The sequence below is a fragment of the Suricata suricatta genome, chromosome 7 (genome assembly GCF_006229205.1).
Source record: "Suricata suricatta isolate VVHF042 chromosome 7, meerkat_22Aug2017_6uvM2_HiC, whole genome shotgun sequence".
Classification (NCBI taxonomy): Eukaryota; Metazoa; Chordata; class Mammalia; order Carnivora; family Herpestidae; genus Suricata; species Suricata suricatta.
In genome coordinates, this window is record NC_043706.1 from 138541650 (window position 1) to 138562948 (window position 21299).

At 46.4% G+C, this 21299-nt stretch overlaps 1 protein-coding gene across 2 annotated transcripts in view; it reads right to left on the minus strand.

The window, feature by feature from the left end:
* AGPAT4 (1-acylglycerol-3-phosphate O-acyltransferase 4) overlaps nucleotides 1-21299 on the minus strand; it is a 125370-nt gene that overhangs the window by 102557 nt on the left and 1514 nt on the right. The window lies entirely within an intron of this gene.

A 21299-nucleotide genomic window follows, 5' to 3' on the forward strand; every position in this document is an offset into this window, starting at 1 on the left:
ACGGCTCCGGGCACCCTTTCTTCCCGGCCCTGCCAGCGGATGCTGTGTTCCTCTCTCCGAGGCAGCCTCTGATTTTACAGACCAGCCTCTACCGATCGCCCGTTAAAAACCCACAGGAAATCAGGATGCCAGGCCTTGGGCCTTGGAACTACATTCACGCCACACAGCCCCGGCTGGGAGTGAGGGGGGCGAGGTGGCTCAGGAGCCACTGCCCGGGCCTGGCGCTGCCCATTCAAAGGCCCACGAAGCATGTCGCTGCCCGTCAGGGCACCGCAGCTCTGACATTGTACTTCTCTACCTACGCGATGGTTTCTGTGCACGAAAAAAGAACAAAAAGCAGAGAGGAAAATAGTTTAGACTTTTAAAAGGGACACACTGCCAATTCCAGATTAGGGAGTGGAAACCCTGGCGCCCGGCGGGGGGCTTAGGCTGTCGTCCTAACGGGGGCACCTCGAGAACCCACAACAGGAGTGCCTCCAGGAGTAGAACGGACGGCCTCGCACGGCCTCTGGGCTACCGTCTGATGAAGGACCAACAGCCCAGGACACAGGGGACACTAAGGGAGACCAGGGACGCGGGAGACTGCAGGGCATCCTGGGACACAGGGAACCCACAGAGCATCCTGGGACACAGGCAAACCGCAGGGCATCCTGGGACACAAAGCCACAGGGCATCCTGGGACGCAGGGAACCCACAAAGCATCCTGGGACACAGGCAAACCGCAGGGCATCCTGGGACACAAAGCTGCAGGGCATTCTGGGACACAGGGAACCCACAGAGCATCCTGGGACACAGGTAAACCACAGGGCATCCTGGGACACAAAGCCACAGGGCATCCTGGGACACAGGGAACCCACAGAGCATCCTGGGACACAGGCAAACCACAGGGCATTCTGGGACACAGGCAAACCGCAGGGCATCCTGGGACACAAGCAAACCGTAGGCATCTAGAGACACAGAACCACAGGGCATCCTGGGACACAGGGAAAACTGAAGGGAGTCATGGGCAGCAGCCAGTGAGAGTTGGGGCCACGAGGATGGGAGAATTCTCTTTCCAACCCAGACACTTGTTTGATTAGTTGTTGTTTTTGGTAATAGTAAACTAAAGTTCACATTGCCAAGTCCCAAATTTGAGGAATTCCTTAGGAAACTCCATGGATTCTTTGTGCCCTAATTAAAACAGACTTTAATTTTACCTCTGCCTTTAGGTTATGAGCTTCTTCTTCAGTGTCAGACACCAAAATATCTAAAGTGAATTAGAAATAATTTTGTATTACAAATAAATAGAAAATAATTAAAAACATTAAGAGGAAGCACCAGCGATTTTGTTTGTTCTAAACATTCTTCTGTGAGTAAATAATTCAGTTGTAACAGTGAGACTGAGGAGGGACAGGAAGAAAAACAATGAGAAAGTATATTTAGTGACAAAAGATGTTTACAATATGCAAAGTCAACAAAAACATGCCCGGCACAGGAGCCAACTTGTGTAAGATAAGTATATCTCTATGCTTAGAGTCTAGATGAAAAGGCATCAAACGTTTAATTTCTGGGGAAAAAAAATTTTTTTTTTGAGAGGAGAGAGAGTTCAGTCAGGGGAAGGAGAGTAAAGGGAGAGAAGGTGAGGGAGAGGGGGAGAGAGACAGAGAGAGAGAGACAGAGAGAGAGACAGAGAGAATCCTAAGCAGGCTCCACATTCAGTCCAGAGCTGGACTTGATCCCACCACTCTGGGTTCATGACCTAAGCTGAGATCAAAACTAGGTCCCCCAACCGAGTGACCCAGGGACAGCAATTTCTGAAATATTTTAAATATACAAAATGTTTTGCTTCATTGATATCTGGTCATTTGTTTTTGTTTTTTAAGAAATAATGTATTATAGATACTGAAGCTACTTCCCCAATCTGAGGTTGAAATTCATGTGTTTTCTTCTTTGTGTCTATTCTTCTACTGGATGTATCTGTATTCACAAACAATACATAATTTTTGAGTTGTAAAGAGGTATGTAAATATTATTTGAATCTTGTGATTTCCTATGTTTTGACATGCATCTAGTTTAGTTGTTTTAAGTGCAGAAAAGTATTCTTTTCTATGATGACACCAAAAATGAATGTATTATCACATCGATGAACATTTAGGGTATTTCCAGTTCTTATTTGTATCCGAGACAAGGTGTTAATGACCACCAGAGTTGGAATTGCTGCATAATTCGGACAGCGCCCCCCCCCCCCGCAGCTTTCCTAGATATTAAAAAATGGCTTTTCAAAATGGTTGGACAATTAACACTCCAGAAAGATGTTCTGAGTGACAGATAATACAAAATAGTAATTTTCTTCTTTATGCTGGTAAATACTCCTGGTAGAACAGTAATGAGGTAATGCATTACCCTACTTGGGTATTATTTTATTTTATTTTAAGAAATGTATTTTAGTTTAAAAAAAAGAGCTCAAACTTCACCATATTTTTCAGATTACTAAGTATGTTGTATATTACTTGGTATTAATAATGCTCTATGATTTATCCATGTACCCATTTTATAGACAAGGTATAGGCTCAGGAAAGTTCTAAGACTTGTTTAGTTTGGTCCCTCAGTTTCCCTTTCTATCATTTCCATCAACCTACGTCACAAAACTATTGGGGATGAAAAATAAGACAACTAGTTTGAAATTCTACAAAATATTAAAGTGATTTTTGTATGTGTACAATTCATTGGTTATCTTTTTTCATAGTTATATTCTTTATATCTCTGATACTCCTCTTACAGAGTAAGGAATAACTAAATAATCAAGGGATATGGGGAAAATACATTCTTACAAAACCTCAAGGTACCATTTCAACTGGTCCTTACCATGGACAGTTAGCAAATGGCTTACTGCTGGGAGACTCACTCCTTTAATCCCTGGTCTAAGCTTTATGCTAACAGTCATTTAATTCTTAAAGATCATAAATACTGGCTCCAACGAAAGAACAAAACAATCGATTCAATACTGAAAGCAACAGCTTTTTGGTTTCAGATAACATTCTTCACAGGACTTCCTGGTTTCTAAGAAAGCAAGTCCTGGCAGAGTGGAGAACTCTGGAAATACAAATGCCTGGATCCAAAAGAACCAAGTGTCTTAGAACTGTTGCGAAAGAGGCACCTGCTGGGGAGCCTGGCTGGCTTAGAAAGCAGAGCATGCTGCTTTTAATATCAGGGTCATCTGTTCAAGCCCCACGTTGGACGTGGAGCCTACCTAAAATAAAAGTAAATAAAAATAAGAAAGAGAAAGAGGCAAGCAAGCAAGCAAGAAAAAGAACTATAAGAAGAAAAAGGAACGCAGGGCTGAACACACCCAGCAAACCGTTTTTACTGTTCTGAGAGCTGCACAGAGGTCCATCAGGTCCAAAACGACAGCGCCCTGGTCGCCTGCTGTAAAACCCCATGTGACCACCGCTACATGAGTTGAACCAGCAGCCCTTCTGAGAGCCCCTTCTCCGTTCCTTTCCTGTGGCATCTCAGCATAAATTCTCCTGTATCAGTTCATTTTCAGACAGGCCTGACTAGCACAGGGACTTGGATTTGAAAGTCTGAGACATCTATGCAAAGCATCATTGCTTCCTTGGCCTCGGAGAAGATTTTTAGGCAGTGAAGGGAAACACCCAGCTCAAGTTCCCCAGATTTCTTTTTTCAAATATATTTTTAAAGTTTATTTATTTATTTTGAGAGAGAGAGGAGCAGAGAAGGAGAGAGAGAAATCCCAAGCAGGTCTCATGCTGACAGCACAGAGCCCGACGTGGGGTTCGAACTCATGAACCCTTGAGATCATGACCTGAGCTGAGATCAAGAGTCGACTGCTTAACCAACTGAGCCCCACAGGCACTCCTAGTTCCCCAGATGTTAAACAGAGTTACCATATGACCCCAAAATTCCAGCCCTAGGTATGGGCTCCAAAGAAATGAAACTCTAAGTCCACTCAAAATCTGTACGTGAATGTTCATAGCAACACTGTTCCTAAGAGCTAAAAGATGGAAAGGGCCCTGATGTCCATCAACCAACGCATGGATAAACAAACTGCCGTGTCTCTGCACCATGAAATATTATTCAGTCACAAAAAAGAATGAATTACTGATACATGCTACACCATGGGTGAACTTCAAAAATATTACACCAAGCGAAAGAAACTGGTCACAGGCCACATAGTGTCTGGTTCTGCTTATAGGAGATCCCCAGAATAGGCAAATCTGTAGGGACAGAAAGTAGACTCGTAGTTGTCGAGAGCTGGAGAGGAGTGGGAGGGGAGTGACAGCCTAGGAGTATGGGTATTTCGGGTTTACTTTTTGAGGTGACAAAATGTTCTATGAGTAGATAGTGGTGGTGATTGCACAACTCTGAATACATTAGAGGCCACTGAGTCGTACACCAGAATGGGTGCGCTTTATGGTATGCGTTGTATCTCATGAAGTTGTTTAAAAAAGCAAACAGACTCCTGGCCCTACAGATGACTCAGCATGAGCATAGTCAGCTTTCAGTCCACATGTCCTGGCATTGATTGAAAAGAGGACTGAACGGGTCCATATAGTGGAAGGAGAATGAGGGGAATTTCAGCCTGCAGAAGAAAGGCACCCTCCCCCTCACCTGGGAAAGAGAGCAAGACGGAGGAGGCCAGGTCTGCTGGTATGACTTTAGTGCCAACCAGAACACTGTAAGGATGTGGACTATTTCCTCCCTCAATGTATGATCTCTGTGAGACTGGGCCATAAATAAAAGTAGGATGAGATGTCACCTTCAATCCTACGTGAAGGGCATGCGCAAAGGATACTCTTCTAGTCAGGCTCAAAGAGTGAAGGGAAGTCAACCTTAGGCATGCACGACAACAGAAGACACTGCCACCATGTAGGATGAGCAAGCTTTGCGCTTAAGATCCAGAGCAAATCTTCCTTGGGTCCCAAGTTTTGAACACTTGAGGTTGAATCCTATGCTTATGCTCACTCTACCAACGCCACTCACTAAAGGATGTAATAGATTGTTTGCTAAAGCGGACTCACACGGTGATTACATTCAGATGAAATTTCAGGGCTCAAATATGTGAAAGAAATTGACTAGCACTATAAGGTCAGTGGCCCTTTAAGGCCCAAACAGAAGAAAAGCTGACAAAGCCTCCCTGAAGGGCAACCCTACAGGACTGGTGTCCCGGGCCTCCCCCTGTGCCCCGGGCCTCCCCCTGTGCCCCGGGCCTCCCCCTGTGCCCCAGGAGCCAGCGTGGAATGGATGCTTATGGAAAGAATTCATGAATGGAATTCAGTGAATTGCCAAATGCTTCACTTAAGCAATAAAATCAGTGGGGAAGTAAATACCATGGGGCGGGGGATGGGTCCATCAGTCTGGCAACATGGACATTTTCACACTTTTGGGGGTAGAAGACAAATAAGCCAAGACAGAAGTCAGGAACTTATGTGCACTGCTGCCCAGCTTTAGATCTGAGAGACCTGCTCTTTCCCCCAAATCGGAGTCATTGACTTGATCAACCTACAGCACCCAATTCAAAACACCTGCTGCACGAGTCTGAGAGGCAGATACTGTGGCCAGGGATGGGGAGCGGTGGGGGGTGCCTCTCCTCACTCTTCCTTCAAGCCCTTCCTGTGAATATTCATGTCCCTCAAATGGGATTCTGGGGATAGAGATGAAGTAGCAAGGAAAACAGGACTTATTTCTAACCTGAACTTTGGATCAGGAATAAAAGTAGCAAACTTATTGGGGTGCCTGGGTGGCTCAGTCAATTAAGCGTCTGACTCTTGATTTCAGCTCAGGTCATGATCTCACGGTTCATGAGTTCGAGATCCACATGGGGCTCTGCACTGACAGCGGGAGCCTGCTTGGGATTCTCTTTTCCTCTCTCTCTGCCCTTCCCCTGCTCACGTGTTCTCTCTCTCTCCCTCAAAATAAAGAAACATTAAAACTTAGAAAAAAATAGTAGTAAACTTAAAACTGGATGGATGTTGAAAACCATATATCCATCACCAGGTGAATTAACACAATGTGGCTTATCCATCCAATGGACTACTGCGTAGCAAAACAGAGGAACACAGGACTGACCCATGCAACACATGGACAGGTCTCAAAAAAACTACGCTAAATGAAAGAAGCCAGACACACAGCACTCTATACTGAGTTATTCCATTGGTAGGCAGCTCCCGTAAAAGGTAAAACTGTAAAGACAGAAAATGATCGCTGATTACCGGGGGCCACAGGTACAAGTGAGGGTCACACGGGGACGAGGCACTCGCTGGGGATGAGGCACTCGCTGGGGATGACAAAAAAGGCTGTGATGGAGGTGGTGACTATCACACACCTGGAAACATTTCCCATCTCACTGAACTGCACACACAAAATGGGCGGATTTTATGATATGTAAAGCATATCTCAAAAAAAGCCAGCCAACAGTTACATGAATGAATGGAAGAAATTTTAAAAATGGTCCAATTCCTAACAATAGAAAAGAATGACAGGCCAAGCCTTTGAATAAGAGGAGTCGATTTCGATTAATTTTCTTTGTGGAAACTTAAAGGGAACGTGGGCAGGAATGAACGAGAAAGATGTAAAATAGGAAAGAGGAAAGACAGCATGGGTTCCATCTTCTATTTCACAGTAGAAATAAAAACAAGCCTGTTGTGTTGTTCCATTAGCAATGAGTCCAGCTGGGATCCCGACTCCCAGCTTCCCTGTCATATACATAAAGATGGTAGGCGACATTCTGTTACATTTTTACTTAAATAAAGATAACAGCTTTGCTCTGGTACTTTCCCCACTGACCCAGCCAATAATGGTACCAACGAAAAATTAGCTTAAGTAAACCCCACAGAATTTAGCTTTTGTGGATACACGCTGTCTCCCTGTGATTATTTGTTAGTTAATGAACAAAATATTAAGGGCCAGTCCTGCATACCAGAATAACGGCTCTAGGATTCACATTTCCCAGCTTTTGCAAACAGGGAATTTTACTTGTCTCCAGTTGTATGAGACTTTTCTGATTTCCCCATGAGATCGCCAAGCCCGAGAATGGTAATTCAGAGATGAAAATTGTAAATTCGCTCTGTTCCTTAAAAAGAGATTTGTCGGGGTGCCTGAGTGGCTCAGTCGGTTAAGCGTCCGGCTTCAGCTCAGGTCATGATCTCACAGTTCGTGGGTTCGAGCCCCGTGTCAGGCTCTGTGCTGACAGCTAGCTCATGGCCTGGAGCCTGTTTCAGATTCTGTGTCTCCCTCTCTCTCTCTGACCCTCCCCTGCTCGCACTATCTCTCTCTGTCTCTCAAAAATAAATAAAAAGCATTAAAAAAATTAAAAAAAACGAGAGATTTGTTAGGGCTCCTGGGTGGCTCAGTCGGTTGAGCGTCTGGCTTCGGCTCCGGTGATGATCTCACAGTTCGTGGGTTTGAGCCCCGTGTCAGGCTCTGTGCTGACAGCTAGCTCAGAGCCTGGAGCCTGTTTCAGATTCTGTCTCCCTCTCTCTCTCTGACCCTCCCCTGCTCATGCTGTCTCTCAAAAATAAAAAATAAAATGAAACAGGAAAAAAAAGATTTGTTTTGGCTGGAACCAATCCCACTTTCCATTTTTCTATTCTTCTCCATTTGAGAACAGATTTCCTATAAACAGGCTGGACAGACTCTCCAAATACCTGAAAGTGCCTACATATCAATTTGTAGAATTTTGGTTTTTAAAAAAGTTATTTTCTATTCAACATAAAGTTGATGTTTGCATAGAAAACTTGAAACCTACATTTTTTATTCAGATCTTGAGTCAGAAAGGCAACCAAAATACAGAAAACATACGCACACACTTAAGTGGACACAGGAAGCAATGATCTCGCACGACCCCTGGAAATGATTTCTCTTAGTTGAGGCAACATTGGCCTTGGACTTTGGCATCTTCGCAGGTTGGAAAATGGTTCTATTCCACACCGCCCCCAGAAAACCATGGAAATGCCATCCACGGAGAGCCATTCTTCAGACTGAGTTCTAGTCAGATTCGGTTGAACGTTTAATCACATGGCCAGAGGTAAAGGACGGGCGGACCGATTTCACCACGAGCTTTGCTCAACTACACGCCGTCCTTCCTACGCAGAGATGACCTCAGGTGACACCAGCTGGCAGTAGCGTCTACACTCTGAGTTGCTGGTGATCACGGACTTACTGTTCTGTGGCCACCTTGTCCCACTCAGTCTTGCCCTTGAAAAGCTGCCCACGGGGCACCTGGGTGGCTCAGTCGGCTGGGCATCTGACTTCAGCTCAGGTCATGGTCTCATGGCTGTGGGTTCGAGCCCCGCATCGGGCTCTGTACTGACGGAGCTCAGAGCCTGGAGCCTGCTTCAGATTCTGTGTCTCCCTCTCTCTCTGACCCTCCCCTGCTTGCACTGTCTCTGTCTCTCAAAAATAAATAAAAAAACATTAAAAATTTTTTTTAAATTAAAAAAAAAAAAGCTGTCCAGAGGGAGGGCAGTGGCTTCGCCAGGCCACCTGGCATTCCTGAACACCCAGTAAACCTCCCTAGACTCAATGCCTTACGGAGTAGATGATTTTCAGGGCCCCGGGGCAAAATGAGAATGGAGGGGCCGGTTGGTCAGAATTGAGAAGAATTTCAAGACCGTGAGCGGAGAGGCTGACACCAAGCGGGAGGTCCTGGGTGGCCTTACAGTTCACACACCCACGAGGCTGCATCCACTCACTGGTGAGCTACCGGCCCGAGCTGCGCACTTGGGCCCTCCAAGCGGTTACACCCTGAATCTCACTGTCCTGGGACCTGCGCAGGCCACCATGAGAGGCCTTCTGTGATGACCTGGTGCTGAACATGCTTGGGGCTGCTGACCTGCATCCCCCGAGGACGGAAACGTCTCCCGGGCAAGGAGGTTCAGCGCCTCCAACAAAAGCAGCTTGCTGCTCTGCCTGCTCCAGGCTGCAGTAAAACTGCCAGCATCGGGGGCAGGGCACATTCCCACTGTAAGGGTCCCCTCCCCCGAGGATGCCTGTCGTTCCTTCCACAAATATTTACTGAGGCACCACCCAGGGGCGCAGGGACGCCCAATGGCATCAAGAAGCTTGCTACCCAGTAGGGAAGACAGAGGAGAGAATTGTAAATGATAACATCTACTCTCCAGAAATGCAGGGTGTTTTTAGAATAACAAGTGAGGCCGGGCAGGACAGTGAGGTGAGGATGGGTTCCCGGAGGGCACACCTCGGGGGTCATTTCCTGGGGGTCATTTCCTGGAGCGAGCTCCCTTTCAACCCTGGTCCTCTGTCCCATCTGCCTGACGCCCTCCCTCCCGCTTCCTCCCATGCAGGCTTGCCCGGTGTGTGTGTGTGTGCATCTTTCCAAACCTTGCCCCAGCCTGCACCACCCAGCTGCCCTCCCCCAAACCGAGAGGTGCCTTCTCCCCTGTCTTCTGCGTTCCTTCCATCCTCACTGTGAAGTTCACGACTTAAGAACTTAACCCTTGCGTGGTAAGCGTTTCCCTGCATGAGGAAAGGATGGAAAAGGTTCCGCACAGCACCAAGGCCACGTGGCATCAGTAAATGTTTTCCTTTGTGTATCTGCCTGCCGTCCTATGGCCTGAATTCCTTGGGAGTGAAAGGGCTTTCCTCTGTATCCACCGTGTCCAGCGTGTGGCCCTGGCCGTGGCAGGTGCTTAAATAAGTACTTATAACATGAAGGACTCGAGTGGTCAGTCACACCCACCACACTGTTCCAGACACACCCTGCTCAGGGCGTACCAATAACCTCGCCACAGTGTCAGTGAAACAGCTGCCACCCTGCACCCAAATCGGGGCATGGTCATTATTGAAGCAGCCTTCGCACACAGGCGGGGGGTGGTATTTTACTTTCCTTCAGTCCAGCCAATAATGTAATGTTACCAAGCTCTGTTTGATGTGCAAAAATCTCAGTGATTTAACCCTATCTCCATTCTAGGAATATGTGTTGGTCAGAGATCATAGAACCTTCCAGACTCTTTCTGCTAGGCCTTTCCACCACCACCGTTAAAGTAAACTTCGAGAGATGCTGGGGGGAAAAACAAGGTAAAGCAAAATGAGGGGATTTCCTGCAACCGGTTCCATGCTCATTACTCCTTTTGTCTTAGTGATGAAGTAGACCCGTCAGCTGCTGGCTACATTCTTGTAACTTGGAAACTTGCATACTGAGTATCTGAAGAGGCTTTGCAATGGGAAAGTATCAACCTTAACACCTGAGCAGGGACTCAAGCGCCAAAGAGCTGGTTTGCCTTTATGGGCTGCATGACCCTGGGCAAATGACTTAACCTCAGTTTCTTCATCTGTAAAATGGAGATAGTAGGTCCTACTTCAAGGGGTCATGGTAAAGACGAGTTGTTTCCAGAACCCTGCCTGGCACATGATAACAGTAAATGTGGCTATCATTCTCCTCCTCGTTGCTTCTGTCCTCCTTCCAGCTTTCTGTTTGTCCAATCACTGTCTCGCTAGCCACCCTCTTTCTGTCACACGGTTCCTGTGCTCCTAGCCCAACAGAATCACTTAGGAAAAAAAATTTTTTTAAATCGAGGAACTAGAGAGTCGATCAGCTGGTCCAAGGTAGGCAACAGGCTGAGAACCTCGGCAAGGTTCTGCCACTGAGACCCGGGGCAGGGGAATAGAGAGAGCGAGATGTAGCTGGCCGGCAGCCACATATCCCTCCGCACGATCTACAGCCGCGTCTCCGACTCAGCCTCTGCATCAGAGACCACTGTCCTGCCAGGTCATCAGGCCCTCCCTCGGCCAGCTCCACCCAGGCTCACTCTCTCTTCCTTTGATTCCTCTCCTTCCACTGAAGTCTCAGGTAGGAAAAGGGAACAGATGCTCCAGGAAACTCCTCCTGGGCTTGGATGGGCCAGCTCAGAGCTCAACTTCCCCACCGGAGGGCTTTGGCCCAGGGGCTGAGGGCTGGCCACCATGATTTTGCCTGTAGCCATCAGCTTCTTCACCCACGTGAGCCAGGGAACAATTTTTTTTAATAAAAAGAATTTTCTGGAAAGTTAAAATTTAGAACTGAACTGCCAAAGGATAATGTTGACAAAACGTTCTTTGTTTTGAACAGCTACTTCTTTTCCAGTGGCATCTGGACTTTCCCGCCTTCGTAAGTGGAATATGTTGGATACTGAGCCAAAGGCACCGGACTGTGGTTCTACCAGACAGGAGGGTGTCTCGACCATGGACGATTCCTTTTAGTTAACCGTTCTTTCTTTTCCTACCTTGCTATGCATGGTTGCTCTTCCACAATTTACCCAGGAAAACAGGTAATCACCCATGTTAGCCGGTAACTTGCGTATTATACGTGCTGTGTGAGCAGGTCCAGGGTAAAACCAGATTCAGCTTCATAACGTACATACGCTTTAAACAATAATTTTTCCCACTACAGATTTGGGGCTGGTTCCACATGGTCAAGTCCACCCCCAAGTAGATATTCTACCATCTCTCTCTCTCTCTTTTTTTTTTTTAATGTTTTTTATTTATTTTTGATAGACAAGGAGAGACAGCTCGAGCAGGGGAGGGTCAGACAGAGGGAGATACAGAATGCAAAGCAGGCTCCAGGCTCTGAGCTAGCCATCAGCACAGAGCCTGATGCAGGGGTTGAACTCACGAACCACGAGATCATGACCTGAGCTGAAGTTGGACGCTTAACAACTGAGCCACCCAGGCGCCCGTCTACCACCTCTTAAATGGAATATACTTTTGCAGACTGGCTGGTGTAATCTGAATTCAATAATAAACACCCCATGATCCCAGAGTACCTTTTCTCTACTTTCAACAGGCTCCACGCCATAATGCCAATCGCACTGTCCTGTGTCGCACAAATATTCAAATATAAATTGCACTGGAATATATGGTCAGACTTCTCATGTATGGACATCACAGCAGCCTAAGAATTTCACAGCATTATTTGTATTTTCAGTGAAATGTTGGGCCACGTGATACTGCATATCTATGCTCAAGAAGATGGTTTTATTTATTTAAGTAATCTCTACAACCAACATGGAGCTTGAGCTCCTGACCCCAAGACCAAGAGTCACACGCTCTACCAGGTCAGCCAGGTGGCCTAATGACATGGTTTAAGAAGAACAAGAACACACACACACACACACACACACACACACACACACACGAGGTCTACCCTTCTTCCTTATTATTCTTGGATACACCAAATAAAACATGGTTTCTGTGTGCCTGGGCAAAGTCCAAAGTTCAGATTTCCCCCCTCCCACCACCAAAGTTGAAGTGTAAAGGGGGAAAAAAGTGTATTGAGGGTAGTTATGTCTCGGGTTCTCCTCTTTCCCAATATTACAACAAGGTCTGTTCACGCTTCTTACTTCGCACAGGAGGCTTGGCTTCGGTTATTCTCCCCTCTCTGGAGAGCGTGGGACCCTAACTGTGATGGGTAGCTTAACGACAGCTTGCTGGGATTAGAATTGGCAAATTTTACATGCCTGAATGTTTTGTCCAAATTTCAAAACATAACCGCAATGAAAGAAATCTCTTTGGGTCCGGAGGTAATATATCACAAACTGGTGATAAGATAAAAGATATGGGCAGGCAGTAGGAGTTAAGTCAACTCCTTATGTGAGAGACGGTCAAGGCAGTGGAAGAGGAAGAGAGATTAGAAGGAACAGAACACGGCAGTGGGCTAATCCAGAGACAGGGTTATTGCAGTAGCAGGGAGGAAAGTCCAAAAAGATGCGTGACCAGAACCACCAAGAGACCCCAGCAACCCTCCATGAGTTAAACCACCAGGAACAGAGAGAGAAAACAGAGTCAAGGCAGGCCAGTTCTCAGGGGTGACTCCCGCCCTGCCCCACCCCCATCCCATCCCCAAGACTACTCATTTGGTGACAGTGGTAAAGAGGAAAGGCGGTGGAAGGGACAGCAGGATAAATCGACTGTTCCTTCCCGCAAAGTCACTTAGAGATCATCCAACTCAGTATTCTTCTAAGAAGATTCTGCAGAAATGTTCCCTTTAGCAGAGGAAGCTAACTTTGAAAGGGTAAAAGGTTACAAAGGTCTGGAGCTGTGGCCTAAAGCCATCCAAACAACCGGGAGTGTTTTGTCTTAAACGTTCATGTCAATGTTGTGTGTTATTATACCACGGCATATTCGTGTTTGTTGTAGTTTTTAAAGTAAAATAAACCTTAGATTTTTCAGCAAAACTGATGCTTGGGTGACCTGGGCCCAGTCTATCCTACAGCTCATCACACTTGCTGGCACCGTCGCCCCCCCCAACATGGCCCCAACATGCTGCTGGTTGAAGACATCTGTATCTACCCCCGGACTCCTCCCTGATCAGGCTAGGAAATGAGAACACAGGACATGCCAGTGCCAGGGACAGTGCAGACCAAGAGACAGCTCCTGGTTCCAAGAGGCCCAAGGTCCCCCCAAAAAGGAAGCAGGTGGCCAGGATCGAAGCCCAGAATCTCGCTAATGAAATATTCCTGTGGCCTTTGACAAGAACAGGACACCCTGAGCCCCCAGCCTGCTAATCCCCTCCCTGCCCCACGGTGCACCCATTCTTGGGAAACTGCTGCTCAATGCTTGCCCAACACCCACAGGACACAACTAGATCCCAGCTTGGCGAAGCACATGCTCAAGAGAGGTCCATCTCCTCTGGGGAGTCAGGCCAGAGGGGAAGCTGTTAAGACCAGACTGTCTTTAAAGACAAATCACAGATTCACCATCTGAGCAGACAGAAGGAGTGGAAGACGGGGAGAGGAGATAAGTCCCAATTTAGCTAAAATTGGACCCGATATAAATAATTAAAACAATCAGGCATATTTTAAAATATCTCTGCGGTCCTCTCTCCCTGTTTCCCGGACTTAAACTTTAACCCTATTGTTCTGCTAGAAATGGAGGCCAAATGAGGATTTTTGTGACACCACAAAGCTTTCAGTAAACCCTTTGGTCTTAAATAACTTCTTAACTTTCCACATGATTCGGGGGTTAAGCTGTAGACTCATTTTGAATCTATGGAAGGTCCTATAACCCTGAAAGAAGAACCAGGGAAGTTATGGGAAAGAGCATATCACGCAAGTATATATATAATCTGTCTCATCCCTGTGGGCAGACCCTCTCTGGTTCATCTCTGTACCCTTGGTGCTTGGCCAATCGTAGGCTGGATACAAGGGTTCAGGAAGGAATGCTGTGCGAAGGTTCTGGAACTGTGTGAGAGTTTGGAAGGACAGACCCACCCCACACTCATCTTTCCAGTCCTGGAAGGAAGAAGTGAGAAGGGCAGACAGAACTAAGCACCCAGCACTGGCGGTTTTGGGCTGGGGCGCCTCTGGGGGGCCCGGGCCTTACCTGAGCTAGGAGCTGCTTCCAGGACCAGCAGGAAAAGTGACCTCTGGCTTCAGGGAGAAGGCAGGTGAGGCTTGAAATGCCTAGAGAATTGGGGGTGGGTTCTAAGAGGCAAATAGCTCACAAGGGAGACCTGGGTGGGGAACACACGGGGTTGGCCTAGAAACTGGGAATTAATCAATAAATCCCAGCAGACTCACCAGAAGTCAGTTACACTGAGCAGCCCTCACAACTCCTTCTTTACATACGTTAATTCATTCCACCGGGAGGGGGAGGGAGTTGTCCCACCCAAAGTTCCGGAATCCTGGGCAGCGGGCCCCATTTGAAGACTTTGCGGTTACATGTGAGCTCCTATTTTATTGTTTTTTTTTTCAATTTCTATCTATTGAGTGAACAAGTTGCCCATTTGGTTTGGGCCATTGTTAGAAACCTGGTGAGTGCAAGTCAGTCCTGATGCGTTCACTGGGAGCCCAGCCAGCCAACTGGGTTTCTGAGTGTCAGATGTAAGAGTTCCGGAGAGTTCTCAGCGGCTGGTAACTGTGTCCTGCCAGAGAACATTTAACAAAGTCTGGAATGTTTCTGGCTGTCACTCCTGGGGTGGGGGGGTGACTGCTGGCATCTAAACAGCCCACAGCACAGCCCAACAACAAGGAATTATTTGGCCCAAAGTATCAACAGTGTCCAGGCTGAGAATTTGTCCTCAATGAACGTCAGCCTGGGAGCTGCTGGCAGGGGCCATCTGACCCCCGACTCCTTGTGCCCACCTTTCTCTAGGCTACAGTACCCATTCAGTGCCAGACACTCTGCTCTGTGCCAGAAACGGTGCAGGTAGAAAACCCGTCTGCCCATAAGCACCCAGTGCAATCACTAGGATAGAACCATAAAGGGGCGCCTGGGCAGCTCAATGGATTAAGCGTCCAACTCTTGAGCTCGGCTCAGGTCATGATCTCACGGTTCATAGGTCTGAGATCCACATCAGGCTCTACAGTGACAATGTGGTGCCTCCTTGGGATTCTCTCTCTCCCTTTCTCTGCCCCTGCCCTACTCATGTTCTCTCTAAATAAATAAAATAATAAACTTTTTGTAAAAAAAAAAAAAAAGGATAGAACCGTAAAGAGTGAATTGTCATATAAGGTAATAGCATCTAGAGTGACATTTTGTGAAGGATAAAGGACAGGATGGAGGAAAACAGAGGCCAGAGGGTTGAGAGATAGGCTCAAAGTGTGATGTACATTTGGAGAAAGAAACTGCTCGCCATGTGTGCACGCAACCTCCCCTTTCCCCCAGCAGAAGAGAGAAAAGAAGGGGGTGTGAGCCTGGCCCAGAAGGAAGGTTCAGGGATTGCACTGATGCTGCTGATAGTGACGGCATTCTGGGAAGAAGCATTTGGTATGGACAGACTCTTTAAAATTTCATCAGCCTGGGTTAACCTCTTCCCACAGAGAGGTGACAGCTCAAGAGGGAGCCGGTGGAGATGGGAAAAAGACCAAATTTCCCTCCCCGTCAATTCCTCTCACCAGGCCTTATTTCAAAGTTTGTCCGCGATCAGCACAGACAATGTCTTCCCAGATGACGCTCTGCCTTTACACTTGGTGTAGATTTGCTGGCACTCAACAGTAGAAGAGAGAGTCTGACTTTCTACCCACAGCCTTGGGAGCCATTCAAGAAGCCACCACAGGTGTCCTTAAGAGCAACTTCTGAGCAGAGTTCAATTCTTGGTTAAAAATTTGTTTTGACAGTTCATACTTAATTTGATGCAATGTCTTGCACTGTCATTCATTCGGATATTTTAGTCACAGGGCCCTCGCCCTTCCCCACCAGATCATCTCTCTGGCTAAACCAGAGCAGCCAAGCTCCCTGAAAACCACAGCACCCTGTCTTATACATTCTGTTACTAGTTTTTCCCCAAGTTCAAAACCACAGCTGTCTCTTCCGGCATTTCTGCAGCTCCCAGAAACTAAGATGAAAGGGTTACAGGGGAAGGTCTGCATGGTGGAGATCTGATGATTAGGTCAGAAATGTTTACTGCGTGTCTGCTCAGTACGTGGCACTGTGCTGGCTCTGGGCACAGATGGATGGAAACAATGCCAGCCAATCGCGTGGAGGGCAGAGGGGTTCCAAGCTGGGCTCTGGAAAGATATAGTCTTGGTTCAAAGCTTAGCTCTGTTACTTGTTATGGAAACGGGAATAACTCACTAATCTTTATCCTCTACATCTGTAAAATGGAAAGCAGGAATACTTTTACCTGCTTAGTTTGTTACAAAGATAAAGTGAATTGACACGTGGGAGTCTCTGGAATAGACCCAGGATCCTCATGAAGGTGGGCTGTTCTCGTTCTCAGAGAGCCTACAGGTTGCCTGGTCACCTCAGCATCTCTGATGGCTTCTGTAGGTTACCTGCCATCGCCCAGACTGAGGACTAATCTTCTGCAGAAATTTTAGCGATTAGCTCCGGACTACTATGAAGTCCAAAATGTGGGCTCTTCTCTTGTAAGACCCTGCATAGAAATGACCATGAAATTGCTACTCTTTATAACTCACATTCAGAAGGGAGAGATCTGGGCCAACCAGAATTATCTGGAACTCTGCAACAACTTCATGCTGGAGGAAGAAGCTGACTGACCTCATCTGAGATCAAAATAACTAAGAAGAAGGGGAACTTGACAATGTTTTCTCTGAAGGTCTGACTAGCAGAGGTCAGTGCTCCAGATGAACTTTCTCAGGTCGCCCATATAATTTCCATGCTGACGTTAGGAAATCAAGTGGGCACAAAACAATTCTAAGAGGAGCTTCATGACCTCAGGATATATAAACAGGAGTACTCCAACCAAGTCTTAACATTCTTTATTTTGAATATTTAGATTTAAGATGTTGAAATCTACTTGGTTTTATAGGAAGGAGACATAGACTTGCAATATGTTATGGGAATTCTAGCTCTAAATGACAAAGGGTTTCTAGTAAACCAATAGGCATATAATTTTAATGGGGAGGGGAGTTTCTCGCTTTCTTTTTTTAATGTTTATTTTTGAGAGAGAGAGAGAGAGAGAGAGAGAGAGAGAGAGAGAGAGAGAGAGAGAGAGATAGATACAGGATCAGAAAGAGAGGGAGGCACAGAATCCAAAGCAGGTTCCAGGTTCTGAGCTGTTAGCACAGAGCCCAGCACGGGGCTCAAACCCACAAACTGTGAGATCATGACCTGAGCCGATGTCAGGCGCTCAACCAACTGAGCTGCCCAGTCGCCTTGGGAGTTTCTCTTTTCAAAAAGCTAAATGTTGGGTCCATCTGGAGGGAGCTATTGTCCCATGGAAGTCTCCACATAACTCACTGTATGAGGGAACTTTGAGAGATTAAGGTTCAGCTTGTACTTTCCAGAAAGAGAACATACAAGTCTTCTGGACTCAATTCCTCAATGGCTCCCACATCAGAAAACCCACCTCTTCCCACTTCGTTAATCGACAAAATATTTACTGACTCCAGTCATAAGCTCAATCAGTGTAGAGATATAAGGAAACTTTAAGATGGACCATGGCCAACAGCTAACCAGTCTTTCATTCTCTGCCCAGCACAATCTATGTATAAATCTGTTCAATGAAACAAGAACACAGCACTGTTAGCCAATAAATGCATCTCTCAAAAATGACACTCCCTGGCTTAAGGGGCTGTTTTCACATTTGTCTCCCTGTTAGTTCCAGAGCTTCTTTAGGAAAGAAATCGTTTCCTATTTATTGCTATATCCATAATTTATAGTGCCTGACACATGATAGTGAATATCATTTGTTGAGTGAGTGAGTAAATGGATGGGGGGATGGATGATGTAAGCATGTTTGTATAAATGGATGAATGAAGGGTGACTGAAAAGTAGGATTTAGGATCAAAGGAAGAAGCAGAACAAACCCAACTGGAGTAACAAAACGAAGACAAAATGAAAAAAACAGGCAGAAACTCTTTGGTGGAACAAGAGTGTATCTTGAAAAACAGAGGAGACAGGTTAGAGAGATCATTCCATGATCGTGTTCACCAAGCCTTGCCCTTACATTAAGACAGTTCCTCTTCCTCAGCCATTGGATGAACATCAAGATCAGCCAGTCACATCATTCCCTGGAAAACCCTTCACATAGTTGAAAACTGTGGCTGTTTACTCTATCCAGTTTTGCTCGCAACTGTGTCCCCAACAGATAATAGCACAATGCACATTGTTAAAAGGAGTTCCTGTGCTCTTTCCCTCAGCCTCAGCTGTGGTTCCCCCTGGTCCATCCATGAAGCCAAATTTCAGAGTTCCAGAAGTGGCTTTCCAAACTGATTCTGTCTTGGAGAAAGACTATTGAATTAAAGTTGCCCAGGCTCTGGGTAGTGCTGGATGATTTTAAGCCAGGCTTGACCACATATGTCTCTGTAAACAGGCATCAAAAGCCATTTAAAACTGAGTACAGAGTCTTTGCATACCCGTTAGACCTCCTTTGGAGAAGGCAGTAGACTGCACAAAATGTAGTTCAGCTGGCCACACACTCATCTGACCACCCCACAATTTCAAGCGATGGCAATGGTGGGTATTATTAGGAATGAGGTTATAGGGGCATGTGGGGTTCCCTGTCTTACATGTCGTACTTGTTCAAAGTCTGGTTGAAGTTTGGCCTTCACTTCTTGAGCGTCAACTCAAAAATAATTGGGTTAGGCACGATTCCAGCACCTACTCACATAATCTTTCTTCTACCAGTCTTTCTTGTCCTGATTTAGACGAAATTCTGTCCCTGAATCTATATCCACCAACTCAAGAGTTTACCTACTGTATTTCCACATGAGACACGGACTTCTCCCCCACTTGGGACAAGAACCGAGAACCATGATCCATCTCTTACCATCCACCCCAGTTAGCTGGACAACGTTGCCTTCTCCCCTTGAATTCTCTGTCTCTTCTCCTTCCAACCATCACCTCCTCTTCCTGGTCTTAGTCTTCTCAGACTAACTGCCTCTACTCTCTCTCATCTCCCGCCTGCCCGGTCTCCCGCTCTCCAGCTGTGTGCATATCTGCACATGTCATCACCCTGTCCGGTGGATTTTTAACTTGGGAGCCCAGACCACAACTTCTCTTTTTTTCACAATTTCATGGCACCCAATTCAGAGCCTTGGAGTGAATCCCCAACTCAATGGCAACGGACTCCAACATTAAAAAGTATTTCCTCGGCACCACCTCTATTCAGCCTCTTTATGGGACCCTGAATTTACTTTGCATCTATAGCTCCCCTGACCTTCCCCAGGTCACGGCTGCTAATTATGTTTTCAACCTCTGCCCTGGGTCCCTTTATAGGACATTTACTTATTTATTTAATTTTGCTGTGCTTTCCAACAATTCTCACCCTCTGAGCGCCACGCCAGAAGGCTTTTTGTTGTGAAATTGCTAGGTCTGGAAACTCCAGATTGCCCCTGCCCATCACACACTTTGACTCACACACTGTCCATCCGCTTGGCAGGGTCATGGGGCAAATCTACATCCCTGAGGACCATTTTCAGACTAAAAAAACAGTAACTTAGCAAGACAGCTTTCCACACTCTTTGTGAACATCGAAAACCCACAACTCAACCGTTCACATGTATCAACAGGCGCTTTTCAAAGGGAGAGGCAGATTCTTTTTAATGACACTTTGCTTTGCCTTTTGCCCTCTTGGCTTTAACTCCATTTGGTTCTAGCTCGTCTTGTGCCGTACTAGGTAGTCCTCGTTTTCAGGTAGCTTCTGTATCTGAGCCTCTTGCATGGTAGTAAGTTTTAGCATTCCCAGATAACTGCACTTGTAGGTCAGGATCTCTGGGTGCCGAGGGGTTAGCCTGAGGTTTCTAAGTAATGCTTTTGGTTTCAAGAACGAGAAGGGACCAGGAGGGCTGAGCGACCTTCCCAAATCTTTATTTAAAATTACAGATAATTTTGGGGCACCTGGGTGGCTCAGTCGGTTGACTTCAGCTCAGGTCATGATCTCATGGTTTGTGGGTTCGAGCCCCGTGTTGGGCGCTGTGCAGCCCGTTAGCTTGGAGCCTGGAGCCTGCTTCAGATTCTGTGTCTCTTTCTCTGCTCCTCCCCTGTTCACTCTCTGTCTCTCAAAAATAGATAAATGTAAAAAAATTTTTTTTAAATTACAGATAATTTTAAGAATTGTGGATGAGATGGGCATTGAGCTATCTTACAAAGGCTAACTTGTACTCCAGGATACCCAGTGGGAGAATGGCGTCCCTTATCAGACACGTCCTCGGCTGGACTGAAGAAAAGCATGGGCTTAACTCTCACCTGTTAACAGGCCTATTTGGTCTTTCCAGCAGACACGTCATTGATTCCAAACATATTAAACTCTGCTTACTACCAGATGGATGATACTTCTCTCTTGCATTTTATATTTTTCCTGTAAATCAATTCTTTTTCTGCCCCTAAAGGATGAGCAGGAGATTCAGTAGCTTTAACTTAGGACTTGATCCTTAGCCACACACACACACACACACACACACACACACACACACACACTCTCTCTCTCTCTCTCTCTCTCTCTCTCTCTCTCTCTCTCTCTCTCTCTCTTTCTCTCTCTCTCTCTCTCCCTCCCTCCCTCATCTCTGGATACTTTTCTCCAACTGCAGATGCTTGCCTCATAATGACAGATGAGTTAATGCTTTCCAGGTTTTGAAAACGAGAAAAGTCTACTATCCCTCAACTTAATGAGAGTGGATGGCCCAGGTGATCCAAATAAGAAAGATGTGCAAAGAAAATTAAAAAAAAAACCAAATAAGCGGAGACTCCTGCTATTAGTTACCTTTTGTTACTCATACTTGTTGAACTTAGATTTTGTGCCGAATAAGTTAAGGCTAGAGCAAAGAACCCTCTTTTGCATACTCCGGCGATGCGCACACCTGGGCAGGTCATAACGCACCTCTCAGTGCTGGTTCTCCAACACCCTCTACGACTTTTTCCAGGACCTCACGTCCCGTGAAGGAGTGAGTGCTCGCCCC